The sequence below is a fragment of the Callithrix jacchus genome, chromosome 3 (assembly GCF_049354715.1).
Source record: "Callithrix jacchus isolate 240 chromosome 3, calJac240_pri, whole genome shotgun sequence".
Taxonomy (NCBI): domain Eukaryota; kingdom Metazoa; phylum Chordata; class Mammalia; order Primates; family Cebidae; genus Callithrix; species Callithrix jacchus.
The window spans coordinates 107,404,586-107,428,014 of record NC_133504.1 but is presented as its reverse complement, the minus strand read 5'-3'; the positions used below and the strand labels follow the sequence as shown (position 1 = coordinate 107,428,014).

Sequence of the window (23,429 nt, the reverse complement as noted above, 5' to 3'; positions counted from 1 at the left end):
ATCATTGAAGGACATTATTGGACCAAAAATCCCCCAGCAGACAAAACATCTTGTTATGCACCTGGTTGTGTACTTTGCTTGGAAGGAGAAATAGTCGGATATGAGATTAAATACCAATTCACGGGCTATAGCCAATAGTTTGGCCAGATAGTCAGGGCCTAGGGAAGGAATATGATTGAAAAATAAGTGGTGAAGAAATCTGGGAAGAAGTATGTGGAGAGACCTCGCAACAGATCAAAAAAAGAAAACCAAAAACCCATGAAGATACGTGTGTCCTATATAAATGCTCACCAACAGGTAGTCTCAGAAGATGAAGATTTTAATAATCAAGTGAATAGGATGACCCTAGTCAGCCCTGTCACTGCCCAATGGACTCAGGAAAAACATGGCCATGGTGAGAGGGATGGAGGTTATGCATGGACTTAGCAACATGGACTTCTGCCCACCAAAGCTGATCTGAATATGGTTACTGCCGAGTAACCAATCTACCAGCAGCAGAGACCAATGCTGAACCCTTGGTAACGTTACAGGTTCATGGGGAGATCAGCCAGCTACTAGGTGGCAGGTTGGTTATATGGGATCACTTCCATCATATAAGGGGCAGCCTCACTGAATAGACATTTACTTTGGATACAGATTTACAGATGTGCCTTCTCTGCAAAGTTTCTGACAAAATGATCATCTGTTTACTTACAGAATGCCTTATCTATTACCATTGTTCTTCACACAACATCATTTCTGATCAAGAAACAAACTGCAGCAAAAGAAGTGTGGCAATGAGCCCATGCTCATAAAATTCACTGGTCTTGCCTTGTTCCCCATCCTCCTGAATCAGTTGGCTTGATAGAACAGTGGAATAGCTTATTGAAGACTTAATTACAGTGCTAGCTAGGTGTAATATATTGCAGGGCTGGAGCAAGATTCTTTAGGAGGCTGTATATGCTCTGAATCATCATTCAGTATAAAGTGTTTTCTCTCCAATAGTTAGGTCAGAAATCAGTGGGGGAATGGGAGTGGCATCACTCACCATCAACTCTAGAGACTCACTAGAAAAAGTTTTGTTTCCTGTTCCCAAGAATTTTTGCTCTGCTAGCCTAGAGATCTTAGTTCCCAAGGGAAGAATGCTTCCACCAGGAGACAGAACAATAATTTCATTGAACTAGAAGTTAACACTGACACTAGGCCACTTTGGATTTCTAATGCTTCTGAATCAACAAGCCTAGAAGAGAGTTGTGGTACTGGCTGAGGTTATTGATACAGACTGTCAAGGGAAATGGACTACCACTCCACAGTGGTGGTAAGTAGGAGCACGTGTGAAAACAGGAGATCCCTTAGGGTGTCTCTTATTATCATCATGCCTTGTGATTAAAGTCAGTGAAAAATTAAAACAACCCAACTAGGCAGGACTACTCATGCCTCAAAACATTATTACTTTTTGTCTGTGGGAGAGTTTCTATAAGAGATTAGCATTTCAATCAGTGTACTGAATAAAGAATATCACCCTGACCAGTGTGGGCAGACATCATCCAATCTGTTTGGGGCCCAAATAGAACAAATATAAAAGGTGTGGGGAAGGGTAAATCTGCTTCTGTTTGAGCTGGAACATCATCTTTTCTGCTTTCAGATGCTTCTGGTTTTTAGGCCTTTGTATTTGGGCAGAATTACACCATCAGCTTTCCTGGTTTTCCAAACTTGCAGATGGCAGATCATGGGACTTCTTGGCCTTTATACTCCTGTGAGCCAATTACCATAATAAATCTTCTCAGGTTTATATGTGTGTATATATTTTTATACCCTATTGGTTCTGTTTCTCTGAATACATGGACTGAATGAATAAATGAATGAACGCCATCTGCTTTTAGAATCACTGTGAAGATAAATTTCTCAGTTGCCACATGACTCACAAACACCAAGATTTAGCAGAAAAAAATCTCATACAAAAATCTCTTAAAAATGTATTCAAAATGGCAAGAATTTGTTTTTGCTTTTCAATGAAGAGCATTTAACACCTTCTCCATCCCCCTATTGTACTTCTTGTACGTGCTTTTAGCATTGAATATATAGTTTTGTGGTTTTATCAGTGATTTATTCTTCTTTGAACAAATATTTATTGAGATGAACATTATAGGAATATTAGATGAATATTATAAGAGAAAAAGAAAAACTAAAAATGCTCTAAATGTCTTCAACACAAGTAACTGGAGAATAGAATTTCCATTGACTGAGATAATGAAGACTACATGCAGAACAGGTTTTGAGAGGAATTCCAGGAGGCTTTGAATATATTAAGTTTGCGATGCTCCTACATACAGTGATGTCAAGTGGGCAGTTATACATGAGTTAGGAGTTCAGAACTGGAGATACAAATTTGGATGTCATCAGCATTCAGATGACATCAAAACTCAGAGCTTAAATGGGCTTAGCAAATAATTGAGTGATAGATAGAAAATGAAATTGAAATCTTGAGTCTTGGAACACTCCAAATGTAGAGGTCATGGATGTGAGTTGAATCTAGCAAAGAAAGTACAGAGAGGGAGAGAGTTAGGAGTAAACCCAAGGAACTGTGGTATCCTAGAAGCTTAAAAACTGAGTAAATATTTCAAATAGATGATCAAAATTATGAGGTCGATTTATAAAGTACTCACCTTTATCTCTTGTCTTTCTCTCATCATCTACCTCCAATTTTTAGAATTTTTTTGGTTCTTTCTACAAAATATATCCATCTAAGTGAATGTTTCATCAGAGAAGCAGAGCTAGTACAAGTGATGTTGAATAAGATATTTATTACAGGGATTGGACCTTATGCAACTGTGAGAGCTTGGAAGATGTCTGTAAGCTTGTCACCACAGCAACTAGTGGCAAGCTTAAAGCCACTAATATCAGCAGAATTGAAAGTTGTGAAGAAAAGCTTTCTGTGGATTGGGGTTTGGCTGGGACAAACTGGATATTTTGGACCCCAAGAGACAATCTCTATCTACATCTGTTTCTAGCCACCTCCAATGTCAACAACACAAGTGATGACGCAGTAGTTCCTGATACTTTTCACATGTGTACATGTATATTCTAAGAGGATGAAGAGGAGCTCATGGGAACAGAGGGAACTTCAGATGCAGCTACTGCCACAAGTCAACAAAGTGAGCTAGCAGATCAGCAAGGAGTAGGAGCAGAAACAGCACCTGGTTCCATATACTGATCTTCGATGTATAATAAAGCTGTCATTTTATTTTTTTCTTCCAAATCTCATGAAGACTTCTCTTCTGGCCAACCCTAATTCAGAACCGTATGAGGAAGAGATTTCTAGGAAACACAGGCTTTGCGAGATGACACAATATAAAACAACTCCAATTCAGAATCCACCAAAGTGAAACGAAGACTGAGAGTCAGCTCCTGTGATTGTTTGTTACAGTATGTCTATGATCAGGTTGTGATTTCCCTGAAACTAAGACGTAACTGCTTGTGTACCTTTTGTATTGTACTTCATGTTGTATTCTACAATGACCATCTCAATGGGGAATTTTTTTTCCCCATCTTGGTATTCCTAATATTTGTGTGGTTTAGCATCTTCAATACAAATTTGTTGAATAACTAAGGTTCCTTCAAATTTTACTTTTCTATGATTCCAAATAAAGATGCTTTCTAGTACTAAACAACATAATACTGGTGAGAACTTAACAGTTACAATAGATCTTGAAATAATTCTCATGTATTACGTTAGTGAATATAATCCTCCTTCATGCTTAGACTGCAACAGCCATATTTAAAGTTAGTTAAGTAAAAAGATAACTTATGAAAGATAATCAGAGACAAAAGATTGTCAATAGTTTGAAGGAAAAGAGGGCTCTCAAAGGAATAACAAAAATATGTCTCTATTGCATATGATTTGCAGGAAATGATATAAAAAATAAATCCACAGTCACTCCATTCCTTGTTTCAACTTAGCACCCGTTATTTCACTTCTACAAGTCACTGGGGATATAATAACAAGCAAATAAGTCATGGGCCCACCACTTTTACCTAAAGACTTAGGGAAAAGCTTTTGCAATAGGCAGAATTCAAATAACTCTCACCCTTGTATAATCCTCTTTTCAATGTAATTAGAACCTGTTGCCATAAGGCATAATACATTTTACTTGAGTGAATAGTTGTGTTATAGGGCATAGTTGATCTTAAGATAGGGATATTACCAGGGTGGGCCTATTAATAAAATAATCATATGACTCTTTTACAAGCAGAGTTTTATCTGATTGGCAGACGAAGAACTAAAAGATTTGGAGCATGAAGATTTGAAGCTGCTGGTTGTTGGCTGACAATGGAGGGAGCCAGGTGTCAAGAAACAGAGACCTAATCCTACAACTGCAAGGAACTAAATTTTGAAAAATGATCTTTGAAGTGGATCTATGCCCCAGAACCTCCAGATGAGAACTCAGCCTAAATAAGACCTTGATTTCAGGTCTGTGATATTGAGCAAAGCACTAGCCATACCTTGTCAGACATAACCTACAAAACTGTGATCTAACAAGCTGGCATTTATTTTCAGCCACTTTGTCGGTGGTGATTTGTTACACAGCAGTAGAAAACTAATGCAGCTTGCCTCTGTTCCACATGGCTGGCTGGAGTACATAGATTAAGAGCTGGAGGATCTATTTCCAAGATGGCTCACCTACGTGGTTGGCAAATTGGTGCTCATTGTATGTTGGGATGATAATGGCTGGAGGCTTTACTTTCTCTTCATATGGGCCTTTCACAGGCTGCTTGGCTTCCCTACAGCAGGTGGCTAAGTTCCAAGAGCAAGAGTCCCAAGAGAACAAGCAGAAAATAAATGGCAGCTTTATGACCTAGCCTAGGAAATTACATAATATAATTTTCACCGTATTCTGTTGGTTAAGGCCATCACAAAGGTATCTTAAGGCCTAAGAGGAAGAAACATAACTAACTACTTAATCAGAGAATCTTCAACATTGCAAGAAGTGTATGAGATGCAATATTTGTGATAGCCATATTTGAAACATACAATCACATGATTATATAATGACTCACTCCCATCTCAATTTCAATTGTTTTTAAAGTGTTAACATTTGAGGGAAAGTTGGAAACGATGACAATGCAAAAAACAAACACACATACACAAAACCCAAAGCATTGTTACATCCCAGAGTAGGTTAGGAATATGAATGTGTTTGAATAACAAATCCCAGAATAACAAATGTCAGGAACACCTGCTAACTTTAACATTAACTTAAGTTTCTAGAAAAGACCCAAGATGTTAACAATAGACAGTGAGAATAAAAATTATGAGCTATTTAAATATAAATGTGCTATTTTAACCTCAGTTAACTTGAAAAAATTGAAATACACCCCTATTGTTTTCTTGGACACTTCATCAATGTTTGTAGCATTAATAGTTGTCACATTTCATACATTGCATATTTTGGTTTGCTTGATATGTAAATGCTAAGATACTATAAAACCATTCTTTACCCAGATATAAAATGTAGGCAGAGTTGAGTGTATGATTTTGGCTTATTTTTTTTTCCAGAAAATGACTAAAATTCAATATTGTTTTTATTTAAAGAATGTAATGATAAGTAAATATAAAAAGCAATAACATTAGCCCTCAGATGATCTAGACTGCAAAAATATATACAAATTATTCCTCTTCATCTTCTATACATGGATGATTAAAGAAATAATTGAATCTCACTACTGAGTGAACCAGGCATAAGGAAAATGCACTTCAATTTATGAAAGCATATGCATTCATTTCTAAAGTTAAAATTTTGGTCAAATAGTGTATGGATTTGTCAAAATAAAAATGACTTCCATTTTACATACATAAGTCCAGAATTTCACAATTGTAAAAGAAGCTTTATATAAATGACAAAAACTAGGAAATGCATTTTTCACATTTTAATTACAATTCACATGTCTGTATCTCCTGCTGTGATGTTTTGTTAAAAAGAGATCTCATTTGTGAAACTGCCAGTATAGAAAGTGACAGATGGTAAGACCAGTTTCCAACCTGCTATAGTACTGGTTTAATATGGTTTGAATTATTTTATTAGCATTGTTTATTTTTATTCTATATCTAAGTAATACCAGAATACTATTACAGTTTGCTTCATTATTCCTATGATTATAACCGTATCTATTTATATGATTTACACCCAGATTTAGTATTAGTTTCAGATTTTATCAATATGCCATTTTTAGGTATGATTTAACTAATGTGCTTTATTTTAAAATGTGTTAAGTCCTGTTTGTTTTAATGAAATGACCACAACCACATAGATGCTCAGGGACAATCATAATAGAAAAACTCAAAAGACCAATTAAAAAAAAATAGTTTGATTATGTAATCCATTGCCACCAAGAAATGTATCGATTAATTAGGTTAACTTTTAAAAATATTACAATAAAAAGTAAAATAGTCTCCCCTTATCCACAGTTTTAGTTTCTGCTGTTTCAGCTACCTGAGGAACGCTGCAGTCCAAAAATATTAAATGGAACCATTCCAGAAATAAACTATTTATAAGTTTTAAATTGTGTGCCATTCTGAGTAATGTGATAAAACCTCTCTCCTTCTTACTCCAAACACCGGGACATGAGTCATTGCTTTGTCCAGCATATCCAGCTGTACATATTACCTGCTTGTTAGTCATTTAGTAGCCGTCTTGGTTATCAGAGCAGAGAAACACACACACACACACACACACACACACACACACACACACGTGTATATATAGATATATAGTGTGTGTATAAATGTTTTTATTCCTGAAATGTGTTTATGTATACACACACACACACACACACACACACACACACACACACAAGGTTTGTAACTATCTATGGTTTCAGGAATTCACTGGGGTCTTTCAATGTATCCCCCAAGGATAAGAGAGAACTACTGTATTCAAACATGAAAAAGTATTCCACGTGAAAGCATGAAATCCTGAAGTTATTTTTCTAAAGACCTTATTAGTCACATCTGGAAATAGAAAAGTGGCTCATGTCTGTAATCCCAGCACTTTGAGAGGCTGAAGGTGGAGGATCCCTTGATGAGACCAGGAGTTCAAGATCATCCTGGGCAACATGGCAAGACTCTGTTTCAAAAATAAGTTAATTAATTAAAAAAAAGGAAACATACTATAGAAATGAACACTTTTACACTGTTGGTGGGAGTGTAAATTAGTTCAACCATTGTGGAAGACAGTGTGGCGATTCCTCAAGGCCTTAGAAATAGAAATTCCATTTGACCCAGCAATCCCATTACTGGGTATATATCCAAAAGACTATAAATCGTTCTACTATAAGGACACATGTACACGAATGTTCATTGCAGCACTGTTTACAATAGCAAAGACCTGGAATCAACCCAAATGCCCATTGATAACAGACTGGATTGGAAAAATGTGGCACATATACACCATGGAATATTATGCAGCAATCAGAAATGATGAGTTTGTGTCATTTGTAGGGACATGGATGAATCTGGAGAACATCATCCTCAGCAAACTGACACAAGAACAGAAAATGAAACACCGCATATTCTCACTCATAGGTGGGTGATGAAAAATGAGAACACATGGACACAGAAAGGGGAGTACTAAACACTGGGGTCTATTGGGGGGAAAAGGGGAGGGCCAGTGGGAGGGGGAGGTGGGGAGGGATAGCCTGGGGAGAAATGCCAAATGTGGGTGAAGGGGAGAAGAAAAGCAAAGCACACTGCCATGTGTGTACCTACGCAACTGTCTTGCATGCTCTGCTCATGTACCCCAAAACCTATAATCCAATAAAAAATTAAAAAAAAAAATTAAAAAAAAAGGAAACAAAGATAAGAAAATTATATAAAAGTTTCTAATGGTGAATATGTTTATAAAAATTTTGTTTTATGTTAATAAACATTATTTTAACTCAGTTTTCCTCCCTTAATAAACAGAGAGGCATAAATTCAGAGAACATTTAACGTTGTTAGCTCTTGACTCCTTTCATTACACTTCACCACTTAAATGTGAAAAACGCATTTCCTAGCGTCATTTATATAGAGCTTCTCTTATATTGTGAAATTCTGGGCTTATGATGTCATGTAAAATGGAAATCTTTTTTATTTTGACAAATCTATATACTATTTGAAATATTTTTTCGGCTCCCTAAACTGGGTAGTCTTCCTAGAAGTTCAGGATTACTTTAGTTGCTGGGTAAGAGATGCCTCTCCATGTCCTGTACTATCCATCCTCAGCCCACTGGGTAAGAGATGCCTCTCCATGTCCTGTACTATCTATCCTTAGCCCACTAAATGGGCTTAGAATTACATCATTTTGTAAATCTGGGACACGATAACCCAGATGTAAGGATAGTGGCTTACATTCACCTTTATAGGCTTGCTCCCAAGTGTCCTACAGGATGAATTCTAGGTGTCTTATGGAGTTTCTAGATCAAAAACAGCTCATGCAGTGAGTGTTTTGACCTACTCATCTGAGTTTAGCTTCTGCCTAGGTTTCCACATGAACGTGTCTTGCTATCTTGTCAGTGGGTAGAATTTCCATAGCAAAAAGACAATTTACCATGTATAGTCACCACTATCAGATATCTGAAGAATAATTCTATCTAAGGTCTTATCTACTGTGCCTTGTCTACCTGGAAGTTTGCCCAATTAAGAGTTTTCTACATTAAGATTGACTTTTTCTGTGCTCTCTGGACCTAGAACTGCAGCTGAATCAATCTGCACATCTCTTGTCTCACACTTTCTCATCAGTCCTTCTCTTCAACTAAGTGCCAGTTTTGCCTTGATGTCAATTAACTGATCCTGTTGCTCTAAGGTACTAATAATGCCACTTTCATGTTACAGAAGTCATCACAGAAGGATAATTTACCTCTTAGTAATACAAAAGAAATCCAGAATGCTAATACCATATGCGTAATATTTTCTTGAAATTTTTTTTGTTCCATTAGGCTAAAATAAGTGGGGGAAATGGTCTTCATATATTTTTTCATAATGATTGGCTAATTCACGATAGAATATAAAGTAAATCAAAGAAACATCAAATAGCTAGGAAAGAACAAAAGAGATGCAATTTAAAAATATTTAATGACACTTCATCTAACAATATTGTTTCACAAATGTATTAAAGTTAATTCACTTTCTAAATTGCCTTAGACTAGTAATGGGGTTGGGGGAAAAAAAGTCTCCCTTTCCTTCCCTGGGCTCTAATTTTACTTTTTAGGTACGACTACTGAGGAATTTCTAATTTGGCTCATCACTTCAGTGGGAATTCAGTGCACATAAGGGGCACATATGTAATTGGCAACCTAATTTTTCTGCTTTCATCAAATGGTGCAATGCCAAATCTTCATTGAACTTGCCAGTTATATGCATTTGGGAACCAAACAACAGCAAGCATACATGAGATGAAAATGAACAAATTGGAAAGAGTCATTAACTTTCTGTTTTCCTATCACAACAAAAATTGTATCATTGGAAGTGTTGCAAAGTGGGGAATTCTACTTGAAACATTAAACAATTTTAAAAGAGAATAATTTATTTACTTAACTTCTAAAATGCAGTTCATTATAATTTATAAATGGGGTTTCTAGTGCAGATTTTTTTCAAGAAAAATACAAAATCATTAAAATGAATCAACTTTTTAGAAGTATATTTTAAGTTATATGTATGTTTCATATGTCTTTCTGGTCTAGTGAATACGAATTCTAGCCTTTATTTGGAAAGAAAAATTACTGGAAAATTAAGCAAGAAATGTTGGCATCATGTAATACCTTAATTAATAAAGGCAATTGACAGATTTTCATGGTTCTCACTAATTATGAATGCAACTGAGAGTGTAAAAATTACAATCAGTTGTGGTTACCAAAAATGCCCTTGAAATACCTGGTCTAATACATAATTTTTAAGTATGTAATACAGAGTCATAATCAAATCATCGTTATTAATGCCAAGTAAATGACCCAGGACACTGATAATACCACAAACTCTCTGAATATGATTGAGTATCATCCTTTTAGGAGGACAGAATCTTTTAAAATGTCTGTTTACAGCTCTCAAAGCACCTATTTATTCACTAGATGCAAATGTTCAGTATTATCTCCTCTGCAAAATTTCCTTTTACAATGACAGCATTGTAAAACACAGAAAGGACTGTGTAGGAAAGTTTTCTTTTTCTATGTATGAGTTCAAGTATGTTAAGACTTTTGAAAACCTTGACCAGCTCTAAAAATGGACATTTCATAAACCACCCTTGCATTGTAATAGGAAGGAGGGAGGTAGAAGAAAAATGCCAAAGGATTGTAGGTTACCTTTATTTCATAAGCAAAAGCTCTAAGGAAACTCTTGAAATTTTCAGCTAAGCCAGGCATTCTGAATGGGGGGCAATATGGACAGCAGAATAAGGCAGGTTGAGTTCCAGCTGCATTACTTATTCTTTGTATGATCTTAGGTTATCCACCTACCCTTTCAAAACTTAACTTTCCTGGTCTGTAAAATTTAGGAAATAATAATAGCTGTCTCATAGGGCACACAATCAATCCCAATATGCTTTGTTAGTCCATTCATTTTTTTCAATGCTTAATTAAAGAAGCTTTAATGGCTTATATTTTTATGTTATTGCTATATTCACACACCTGTCCTAACTTTGCTGTCCTTTCTTTCCCAATATCACTTTGTTTTTATCACACTCCCTAATATGTCTTCTTTGTTCGCTCTTGAGCACATGCTTAAATCATTTTTAATGGTGGCTAAACTCGGTATGAGAGATTGAAGAATTAGGAAAGAGGAACATCAATGTGAAAGGGCAAAATATACGGAGAATATATAAGGTGCATATGACAAAACCCCGAAGATGTATAATGGTCATAAGCCATGGAAGAAGATATGACAACTAAATTGTCAATCTTGTTGCCTCCTCCATAGCATCCTAAATCTTACCTTCCTTTTTCACATTTATAAAAATAGTTTCCTACAGTTGTCTCCCAAAAGCAGAGTTGTCCCCATGCTATAATATACATTGACCACTCAGATTCATTTAAAAAGTACATCTTGCTTTTATCCCCAATATAACCACATTTCAGAAGTTAGATTATAGCCAGCTAGATTATATAGAGCACACACACACACACACACACACACACAAATGTGTAGATTACTTATTTCCTTAAGTTGTTTCTCAATACCTCATGCACCTGATCACACCTTGTAATCTGGGCAGAAGGTAAGGGAGGCGATGTCAGGTACAAATTTAATATTGGATCTATTTTCTACATAGAAATGGTCCTACATTCTATCAGAATGGGTTAAAAAAAGATACGCACACACACACGGAATTAAATACACTACATTTGCTGTATTGCCTTCTATAGGCATAAATATACAGGAGTGGGGATAAAGAAGGGGATGAATGGGAAAGAGTTCAGAACTCAGTGTTAACCTGAAAGGAAATGAGGCAGTGCAAGGGGAGAGAGGATCAAGGGAAAATAAATTATGTAGGCAACAGAAGCATGCATCAGAAGTCTTTTCGATCCCTAAACTGGCAAATTTTCTCCAGGGGACCATCAGTCAAATGATGTCAAATTGGTAGCTGGTTCTGCTTGTAATGCCTGTATTGTATAGGACCTTCTGTGTAGGAAGACAAGTTCCACTCTCAGACACAGTCGCAGTGCTTCCATTATCTTACAGAATTGATTGCTGCAAATGGTTCCTGGGAGGTGTGACCTGCTTAAAGGAAAGAACCAGGTTTCTTTTCTTCTTACTGAGGAAGGAAGACACTTGTCAACATGTGAATTGGATGGGTGAGAAGGAGAAGCGGAGAAAAAATCTGGTAATTCCTTCTCTTAGAGGAGGAAAAGAAAGAAGGTAGCATTGGAACCTTGGACAGGAGAAATACAGTGCATTTATTTCCAGCATCCCCGCAGTCACTTCGCTTCTCTTTAGACTCCCCCCTATTCTTTAGTCTTGACCTGCCAATGCACTTGGACTCCAGGTAAGCACCGGGATAGACTGGGGGTAAAAGGCCAGGTCAGCGCGGTGGGATACTACGTTCCCTAAAATGAAAACTCAGCAGCGGGCGAGCAGTAGGTGTACGCGCGTCGATGCAAGAGGATGCGTGCGTGAAAGCCGGCGGACGCAGTGGGCCGGGCGCCGCCCTCCCAGCCCACCCCACTCCGCGTTCTATAAAGGCCGCGCTGGGGCCCGCCCTCCTCACAGCCCGGGAGCGCGGCCTGCCGGGGAGGTGGTTCCAGTGCTCCCCACACAGTCACACTCCGCGCACTCACACACTTGGAAGCGCCTCCCCACGTCCCTCCCCTGCCCTCCTCTTGCTCTGCTCTCTTCTCCCTCACCACAAATAGTCGCCGACCTACTGCCAATCTGCCTCTCTCTCTCTCTCAACATGACTGACTGGGAAGCGCTGGCTCGGGCAGAGCAGCTCCGTTGGCGCAGGCAGGAGGAGCAGGAGGATTATTAAATAACGCAGCTCGACTCTGTGCCACTGAGAGTGGAGAGAAGGAGCCCTACGGCCGAGAAAGGGAGGGAGGGCAGAGGAGGGGGACCAGGAAGGACACCCCGGTGCCCCGAAGACATAAATCCCTGAGTGCCCGGGAGGAGCCTTAACAAGCGGCACGGAGCCCTCAAGGTAGTAACGCCCGTGGTGCCTCAGCGCCCAGCGGGTCGCGCGTCGCGTCGCCGCTGTGCGGGGCTGGCCGCAGGCGGACGTGAGGACGACCGCCTGGCAGGTGACTGCGCCGTGCCGGGGCCGCCCGGGAGCAGCGCGCGCCCAGGCCCGGAGCGCCGGCTGCGGGCCCGGCGTGCTCGGCGCAGAGACCTGGCCTTGCGGGCGGGGTGGGAAGGAGGCGGGCGGGTTCACTCGCTACCGGCCCGCGACCCCCGGTGCGCTGCGTGGCCATTTCCTCCGCGCTTCTGCGTGGTTTGCTTCCTGCGACGGTGGCGGCCGCTCCAGGGCGATGCGGAGCGGTGGCCAACGAGGCGACAGTTGGCGCAGGCTTCTGGTCGCTCCTCTCCCTCGCCACTCACGTCCCGCAGGTAGGGGCGGCCGGCCACTGCTGACGCCCGGGCTGCGGGTGCTGAGGCGGGGACGGCGGCGAAGAGGGGGAAGGGAAGGAGGGGGCGGGGAGCCCGGGTCTCCTGTAGGAACCGCAGTGCCCGGCCGGGTCCGCCTCTTGCCTCCGCCTGCTAGTCCTCTGGCGCTGGTTTCTTGGATTGGAAGCAAGACCCTGCCCAGAGGCAACAGTAACAGCAGCGACTTAGAGTGAACCAATTGCTTTGTGGTGGCGTGTGTGTGTGTGTGTGTGTGTGTGTGTGTTCGCGCGCGCGCGCGCGCGCACGGTCCGGACTAACCAGTAGGTTGGTTCACCTGAGTAGAAAGTCAACCCTGAGCTGAAACCGCATGTGGCCCTCTGGCTGGCCCCTTCGACTTTTGGCTTGTGTCCCAGGGACTCCTACACACGGTGCCAGCAAGGGGTAAGGGTGACGGAGGGTTTTGTGAATGGTGCTTCTCCACCCGTGGAGTTTGAGCCTTCCTGATGTAGAGGAGGAGGTATCCAGAGTGAGAAGAAAGGCTATTTATGGCAAAGAGTTGTGAAATTTCTTGGGGTTTCCTTTAGTGTATCCCCAGCTGCTCTCTTTCTCTCTCTCTCCTCTGTCTGTCTCAGAATTAGAAGCAATTATGCTTCCCCCTCCTCTTGTGGGACCTGGAATATGAAATGAAGTAAAAAAAAAAAAAAAAAAAAAAAAAACCACTTATATTTTTACAGGTAGAAGAAAAATACTTCTTAGAAGTTACATATTCTTTGCTCTTTTATGTTTTTATGTCCTCTACTCCACTCCTCTTACCTTTTGAGGCAGTCAGTAGGACTTACAAGTCAGAAAATACCTACTTGGTTTCAACAGTTTTCATTTCTGAAATCTTTACAGTCGAATACCTTCCTATTGAAATGTAACACATATCCTCCATTCTCTGCCCCCCAAAGGCTATTAAAAATAATGTGTACACGTTTAACGTAAAGGTGTTTTTATTAAAAGCCTCAGGGAGAACAGAGGCATGGACACCTTCGTGGGGGTCAGTTATCACTGGTTCCTTCAAAACCGGTTGTTAAGGGAAGACCTAAAATACTTTGAGTCTAGTCTATAACATAATTTGTTTTGGTTTCTCTGTTTGCTTTGTAACAGGTACATGTTCCAGATATGTAACTTGAAACTTAGAGATGACTTGGGGCAGTGCCTGTCACGGTGCTTATAAAATGAATGTTTTCTCTTAAAAGTAGCAACCTGTACTTTTAGAGGACCGTGACTGGGTTTGATAGGACAGTGTCCTTAATATTTCAAACTGAGATAACTAAGAGCGTGCTAGCACAACGTTTTCAAACATTGAAATTCCATGTTGTAACCACACGTTCAATAGTTTCACTGAAGAAAGAAGTAAATTGGTCAACCTATTGTTAGAGTGACTTGTCTTCATTTAATCAATCATTTTGATCAAACAAACCAACTGTTGTTTGTATTGTTTTTTCAGCGTGAACATAGCTTTCCTTAAGAACTGGTTCATTTGAAAAACAAAGCAGAGTTAAGGATTTGATATTTATATTTTGTTACATTTATATTGATTTGAAATACACTTTAAACACAGAAGCATGTGCGCAGCTTTAAATATTAGGTTAGAACTCAGATGGGGAACCACACTCTGAGGGTTATTACCTCAACTATCCCAAACTATGGGAACATAAATATAATAGGGAACTTAAAAATGTAATTGATGAACTGTATTACTGCAATCATTAAAAGTCCGATTTATGAGTATTTCGTTTTTTGACAGTCAAGAGAATCAGCAGCTGTTTATTATTTTAACGATACATTATTTATACCATCAAATGTTAAATTAGATAAAACTAAAAGTAGAAAATGAAAAATTTATTACATTTTTACCATAATAGTTATTCAACCCTTTATTGCATTTTACTACTCATCATAATGCTCATAATAAAGTGCCTACTGTGTGCAAGGTACTACTGTCTAGGCATTGGAAAGGAACAGGAGATTCCTTGTTCCCTGTCCTTCGGAACTTACTTGCCATGTGGGAGGAATATGATGTTCATGCTTGAACATAGAGTTAACAACCCATAACAATAAGAGATTACATGTCTAATGAGTACTACAGGAGTTCAGAGCATGACAATAAAGTTTCCTACTGGATTTTGTTTGAGAATGCTTCGGGAGTAGGTAAGACTTGCTTGGTTTTGATCTTAAAGGATAAGCACAATTAGTACATTGTGGATAAGAAAAATATAAGGGATAAGATGCAAATGTCCTGGAATAATAGTAAAGAATACATAAGGGAAGATAAGTTTGTTTTGACATAAATTAAGATATTGCTGGATACTTTGCAGAGTGCAGGTTGGGTCTGTTTTGGATGTACATCCTTCTACACATTCATTTTTTTTTTTTGAGATGGATTTTTGCTCTGTCACCCAGGCTGGAGTGCAGTGGCACAGTCTCAGCTTACTGCAACCTCTGCCTTCCGGGTTCAAGCGATTCTCCTGCCTCAGCTTCCCAAGTAGCTGAGACTACAGGTGCATGCCACCTCGCCCAGCTAATTTTTGTATTTTTAGTAGAAGCAGGGTTTCACCATGTTGGCCAGACTGGTCTCAAACTCCTTACTTCAGGTGATCCACCTGCCTTTGTGTCCCAAGTGTTGGGTTATAGTCGTGAGCTACTGCGCTGGGCCTATATTGCCTTTTAACAGACATTATGTACTTGTATTACTGCAATACTACAATAGAGTTCTCGTAGAGAATATGTGCTTTAAAAATGTAAGTATATCCACATCTCACTATTGTGTTGAGTAAAAGTGGTACACATGCAACCTCTTTGTAGTCAGGCGTTTTTGGTGTTTCCTTAAGCAAATCTTTTTAGGTTTGCTCTAAAGAAGTGTGATGATGTGTAAAATAATAAAAGTGTTAATAGTGAGCATTCATTGAATATTTAACATTTTATTCTTCATATAAAATGTGTAGTCAAATAATATATTTTCTATAATGTTTTATTTTAAAGTTGTTAGACTTATTGAACCCATTAGATTAGATTTTATTTAAAGTTATTGTATGCATCCACATAATAGTTAATCTATCCTTATATTATTTGTCATGAATATAAAGCTGTGATACAGAGCTTGTGGTGAGCGTTTTAGAATTTTAGCAACAATTTTATGGCTATTTTAACTATCTTCTGATAAATAAATTGTATTAATAATAACAATTCTCTATTCTAAACTTAGTTGATTTTTCTTTGTGTATATATGTTTATTTTAGACAAACTGTGTCTTTGTGCATATATGTTTATTTTAGACAAACTGTTTAAAATGCATTTCTTTATTTCAAGAATAAAGGGGAAATATCTGATTTGACTTTGAACTTGTCTGTTCAGTATGACACCCCAGAAGTATGTTGTGGTGACAGTAAAGAAATTGTACAAATATTAGACATGGCTTTCAATAAATAACCAAGTGGAATTATTTTCAGATTAGTTGAATTAAAATATTTTCATATATTTTGTTGACAGTGAATAGATAAGTGTTATTACAAAAGTGAAAGGCTATTAAATCACCAGTTTTATATTCATGCAAGAATGGAATGATTCCCCATGTAGTTAGGGTACAAACCAGCCTATCTGTTAATTGGTAACTTTTGAGTTTGGTTTTGGACTATATGTCACAGGTGTATCATTTTGATAATGTAATCTCATCCACTGTATGACTGACAGCTTCTGCATGATTTCCCTATTGGATAGTGACAAAATCTGTTTGCTTTATAGTGAGTACATACACTTCTATCAGCCATATTATCTTCCCTGTGCAAGAGTGTCAGTTAACAATAAAACATGAAGTCTGGGGTGGAAGAAGCAGTGAAAACAGATGGGGAGATTGAGGAGAAAACACCATAACAAAGGGAACATGTTTTAATAGACTGAATATTGAAATGTAAAGCTGACCATTCTAAACTGCAATACATTACCAAGATATTGTTATCAGTCTGCTTGTAAACAATCATATTGCATTTTAAATTGTTCCCATGCAGGCTAAATTTTTTACAAAGTGTTGGAAATGTTTACTGAGGTTTTTGGCATATTAAAAATTGTTAAAATATTTTTGCTTAGATCATTAATGAAGTTATTTGCCAAATTCCTGGCCCTATACCTAGGTTAGCTTAAAACACGGCTTTTGGTTTTGCATCATTTACACTGCATTAACTCTTTTGAATTTTTAAATTATGCTTTGATACTAAATGCAGTCCAAAGGACTTTTATAAAGAAACACTTTATTATCTAATGACATTCTTAACCTAGAGTAGTGGTTTTCAAAATGTGGTCCCCTAAGCAGCAGCAGCAACTATAAAAACTTGTTAAAATGCTGTATCTGGCGCCCCACCACAGACTGATTGATTCAGAAGGGGTGGGGTTCTCTATGTGATTCTTGCACACTCTGGAGTTTGAGAGCCACTGACCTAGAGTATTTCAGAGTGAAATTTGAAGGCTGTGTCTTCTGTCTGTTTTATAAATAAGTACTTTTTTTCAGCTGGTAGTAAACTAAGGTTCAAATATTCAGTCTTGGAAGATATTGTACTGTCCATCAAAAGATTTTTGTCTTAATTATGTTTTCTGACCAAAATTTTAATGAGTTGCCATTGCTTATGCACAAATTTGCTATTGACTGGGGAGGGAATACATAATAATTTAACTGGCTAGTAATGACCCTAGGCTGGACCTTACTGGTAGTTATAACGCAAAGGGTATGCACAAAACAAACCTGGCCAATTTCTGTTTAGTTTTGTTGACTCTCGTGATATTTTTGGTTTTGGCATATAGTAAGCACCTTTCTCTGGATAAAATACAGCTATTTTAGCTGTGCAATAATAATGTCACACATGTGAAATGTTCTAAGTGTCACTGCTGAAATAAATTTTAGACCATACCTCTACATCTTTCAAGGTTAAAGATAATGTGTTGACATCCTGTACCTCTTTTATACCACTCTTCCTCTCCCTCACCCCCAAACTCTTGCTTCTCTACTTCAATCATCACTTCCCTAAGGATACCTTTCCTGGCCTTATTTTCTACATCATTTTCCCTGTTATAGATAGTTTGGCATTATGTTCCTCTTCCTTGTGGTACTTTTTGCAGTTTAAATTTTACGTTTTGTGTGATTGGTTAAGTATTGCTTCATCTGTGTTAGCGGCATTCAGCACATAATAGATGCCCAATAAATAGTGCTTAAAAGAATATATGATAGCCGGGTATGGTGGCTCATGCCTGTAATCCCAGCTACTCAGGAGGCTGAGGCAGGAGAATTGCTTGAACCTGGAGGTGGATGTTGTGGTGAGCCTGGATCACACTATTGCACTTAGCCGAGAACGCACCATTGCACTCCAGTGGCTCATGCCTGTAATACCAGCACTTTGGGAGGCCAAGGCAGGCCAATCTTGAGGTTGGGAGATCAAGACCATCCTGGCCAAAATGGTGAAACCCCATCTCTACTAAAAATACAAAAATTTAGCTGGATGTGGTGGTGCATACCTGTAGTCACAGCTACTTGGGAGGCTGAGGCAGGAGAATCGCATGAACCTGGGAGCGGAGGTTGCAGTGAGCTGAGATTGTGCTACTGCACTCCAGCCTGGCGACGCAACGAGACTACATCTCGAAAAAAAAAACAAAAACAAAAACAAGAATAAATAACTGAACTTCTGTGCCCTCATTCTAAGGATGTTTTATTTTTTCCAAAGAAATCTTAAGAAACATTAAAGATAAGGGGAGTCTGAATTTTTTGCAAACATAAGTATTTATTTCCTTTTTATTTTCCAAATGATGAAATATTATTAACAATAACAATGACTATAATGTGCTGGACAATTCTTACATGATATATACTTTATAATGTTATGCCATGTCATTATAATGTTGTAAAGTTAGTTTGATGCCTATACTAGAGATGAGGAAACCAAGTCTCTGTTCTATGATCTGCTAAACTATATAGACCAAACTTTATTTTTAAAATTAGAATGATGCAAAAATTATGAAATCCATAAACAGAGAAAGTCTGAAGGAGTATATCTTTTCTTTATTCCTAATTTAACCAAGGGCCCAACAGCAATATCTGTGTATTACCTGTCCTTTTGCTACCATCTTCAATGATGCTGCCATTGTTTCTTGGGCCATTGTTCCAGTGATCCAACGAGGACTTAGAGATGGAGGACCCTCAAGGCTGCAACTCCCATCTTCTTATTGCTATTTTAATAGGGATTTGGTGCACTCTCAGTGCCATTCAACCACAATTCTCTTACTCTATTTAGTCAGAGTCACTTAACCCTTTAATGAAAATGTAAGATGTAACCAGGTATAATTTTGTGAATGTGTGACTTCATGCAGAGAAAGTTCACACATTAGATATTCTTTTTCATATTTTGAGTTATGGAGCTTATCTTCTGGAAAGGTTCATGTAGAGCTTTGAGCATCTTGCTTAAGAAAAGTTGAGCTTAGTCACAAGTTATGAATCTAGCTTTCCTCCCATGAAAAGGAAAGATGTTCACTGCTACTATCAGATTTAATTTAGTTTCTTTTAACTTTTATTCTTTAGTTCATCTATTTAAGTGTGGGTTTAATCAGTGTCTACATGTTCATAGCAGATGATATATTTAAAAATTGATTTCATTGAAGTAAATGGAAAGAAAGTTAAATTTGGTTATTTTGAAGCTCTCTACTAGACTATACAAAGTTATATATTTTATAATGTCTTTAAATTAGTCAAAATCATGAATAAAGCTAGATGAATAATATCAAGGATGAAAAAATGCTTTTTTAACTAAGTATTTCACTTATGGCCTATTTTGTAACTTTTGTCAAGATCTGTTTCTGTTATTGGAAGAATTAACTCTAACTTGAGCTTAGCTCCTGATTCAGGAGCACTCCTTCTATGTAATGAAAAAGTAACTGATTTAAGTCCCAATATTTTGGGACTTAACATAAAGCAGCCCTTAATATTTAACTCTAACGTTACTACATATTTCTAGTAATTAAGCTTACTTCTATAACGGAAACTGATTTCTCACTTAATAATTTCACCTGTGTCTTGATAAATTACCCAATCTCACTATTCCTCCTAGCGTTTGAGCAAGGTCCTTCTTTTGAAAAGACTGGGATCCTTCTTCTGAAATGACCTCATTTCCTGAGTCATTTTATCTGCCAGCAGACTCCCAAAAATACACTTTCCTAGATCTCTAAACATTGCTAGCTCTTAGAAGTATGCGTCATTTCAATACTCATTCTTGGACTTCCATGATGCCAGCTACTTATGGCATATTGCCTTGCTCCTGCATACTTAGACTGGGTAGACTTTTTATAAGTATTTACAGCTGTGCCTCTGGAGTGCTTTCTAAAGTTCAGTGCAAGTATAGCACCAGGTTAGGACCATCACCAGACTATTTCATTTTGCTGCATGTAACCTTTCCTTACCTGGCTGTGCCCCGCTAGAGAGATAGTCATGCGTCCTCATTGACAACAAAATGTTTATTACGTAGTTAAAGTCTATCAGTTTCAAAAATAATGCACTTCTTATTGGTATAATCTTAAAGTATAAATTACCAATAATTTATGATGTTTACTGAAGAGTTTAATCCACAATAAATGAAATACTTGTAATTCTGTCTTATTTGATGTCCAAATATGATATGTGTCTACAAATATGTGCACAATGTGTATATGAATTATTTAGGGTTTGCCTGTTTCTGTTTTTCTAGTTGCTTGTTAAGTTCATGATATGACTCTTCTGTATTCTCATTTATAACCTTATTTGTATGTAGTGTATTTAGAATGTAGAACAATTGATGGAATTTATTCCACACAGTGAGATTTCTTCTCTAATTTCTCCAGTTCGTTAGTGAAATTTAATACTGTTCCTGTTCCTGTGCTTAAAGAGTGTTTGTTAGCTGGGTGTGGTGGAGCACTCCTGTAGGTCCCAGACACTTGGGAGGCTGAGGTGGGAGGACCACGTGGGCCCAGGAGTTTGAGGCTGCAGTGAGCTATGATCACACCATGTAGTCCAGCTTGGGCAACAGCAAGACCCTGTCTCTAAAAAAGAAAAAGGAAAAACATAGAAGTGTCTGTTCAGCCAAGTGTCCTATTCTAATTCAGTCTTCATGGGGGTATCAGTGATATACCATTCTTATTAAACAAATTCAGAATAAGTTGTATTTATGTACCTATTCACTGAAATTATCTCTTTCTTGGAAATAGTTAAATATTTTAATTCTGTTAATGAATTTTTATTGTGTGTTTGTGTGTTTTGCAATAGCAGCAAATAATGTATCACAAACTTACATTATGTTTACAAATAAAAGCAAAGTAAACATGAATTAGGGGCATGGCAAAAAATAAATAGTTAACTTTCTATGCAATTATTCCTTAAGAGAAGTGTTTTTATGTTTGTCTGTTTAGTTTTTTTCTTTATTTTATAGATATAGAAGGGACCAGCACATTAAATCTGAATATATAAAATGTATTGTGAGTGCTTCTTTATATTAGACAATATTCTTCAAGACATTAGGAAAAGCTTGAAGGGAGAAAACCGTGCATACATCCCAGAAACATCAGATGAGAAGCTAGGAAAAGGAGGGAAATACTAGCACTAAACCAGACTCAAATTCATTGTTATAAATGTAGGTTAAGAATAACTTATTTCAGGTAAAGTTTCAGTATATTTTGGAAATAATGAAATACTACCGAGTTTGTACAATAAGATCCTAAATTTTCAAAGGAATGTTACCTAGTGCACAGATAGCTGAAGAATAATTACTGACTTTTTTCAGCTATTAATATTGTATTCATATATAATAGACCAAGGAATATTAAAAGTATTCATTAATAAATGAGTTCCATAACAGTTAGAATTTTACTCCCATAATATAAATCTTAAAAATTAAAGTACAGATTACTAAACTGGGCCATTAAATGAAACATTACAAATTTGTACACAGTTGTATAAACTTTTATAAACATTATGATTAAAATATGACTTTGAGGAGTATTTCTTACAGGATACCTCAAAGTGTAAATATAAGGGAATTGAGAAGATAGGTTTACGATCAAGAACAGTTCAGTTTCTGATAGGAGGAAGGGTCCTGAAATGGGAAGTTTTATGTTAATTATAGGGATAGTATAGTATGAATTCTAGCCTGGCTTGAAAAGCAAAGGGGATAAAGACCTCAGAGTGCTAACTATCCATTGAAGATAAGGAAGATATTTGTCTCCCAGGATATTTCTGAGGAGAGTCAGGTTCACTGAATGGTGATATAGAAAGCACCCAGACTCAAAGGCCTGATACAGGAAATAAATGGATGAAGTATTTTAAAAGAGAAGGAATTATAATTTGAATATAAAACAGATCAGTAAATTTGAGTTCTGGAGATTCTCTAATCTCAATTCCAATCTGCTTGACGCTAGTCTGCAGTCACCTTTGACACTGAGGAGCTATCCAGGGTACTAGATCCTGCTGACTTCTCTTGCAAAAATGCAAAATATGTTGTTTTTGTTTATGTTAATAATAGAGTCTGCTGCTGCAGATGCTACATCTGTAATTACTAACCTGCAATTACTAGCATTTCATCACTTGGCCTATTGTAGTGGGCCCTTCAAAGTTCCTTTCAAAAGTAAATTCATGGAAGGCCTTCTCAATTTCACGTAAAAAGCATATTCTGAGTTCCAGTAATATCCTGTGTATATTAGTATCCGATCACCATTTAACATATCATAATTCACTGCTTGTTTGTACTTCATGCTCAGTAGATGGTGAGTTCTATGAGGGCAGGTTTTTTGTTTGTTTTTTTCATTTTATTCTCTTTCCCCACCAGCTGGTCTAAACCAGAGATGTGACAATACTGTATATGCAAGTGAGAAATGGATGAATAAATGCACTACTGCTTAAGAGTGATGTGGATTTTTCATTTTTATTTTTGGAAACCAAGTCTTGCTCTGTGATGTAGGCTAGAGTGCAGTGATAGTCATGTCTCATTGCAGCCTCAAGTAATCTCACCTATGCCTCCTGAGTAGCTGGGACTACACAGGTGCACACCACTACACCCAACTGAGAATGACATGAATTTTGTCCCCATTGTGTGAACTAGGTCCAGTGCCGAACATTGTTCTGAATCCTGCCCTAGGCTCACTTTGAACACTGCTCTCCATGGCTATTTCATAGACTGAAAATGTGTTCTTAATTTGGAGTTGAATAGCTGACACTGGCTAAAAGTCTCAAAGTAAATGAAAGGCCTGGAGGAACTGTAGCACCTAAACTACATGCATTAGGTGTTAGTGAGGTCCAGGGAAGCAAGAGGCAGTGGTACAGGCTAATTTGGAGAATGGAGGT

The 23,429-nt window shown here is 37.8% G+C and overlaps 1 protein-coding gene across 18 annotated transcripts in view; it reads left to right on the top strand.

Moving 5' to 3' along the window:
* The first annotated feature begins 12,349 nt into the window (after positions 1-12,349).
* The window catches only part of CCSER1 (coiled-coil serine rich protein 1), a 1,385,530-nt gene continuing 1,374,450 nt past the window's right edge, over positions 12,350-23,429 (top strand). For all 18 annotated transcript variants that reach the window (XM_002806658.7, XM_054253144.2, XM_054253146.2 and 15 more), the window contains exon 1: positions 12,350-12,641. The gene's annotated coding sequence lies outside the window, so the exon portion shown is untranslated. The remainder of the gene's footprint in view (positions 12,642-23,429) is intronic.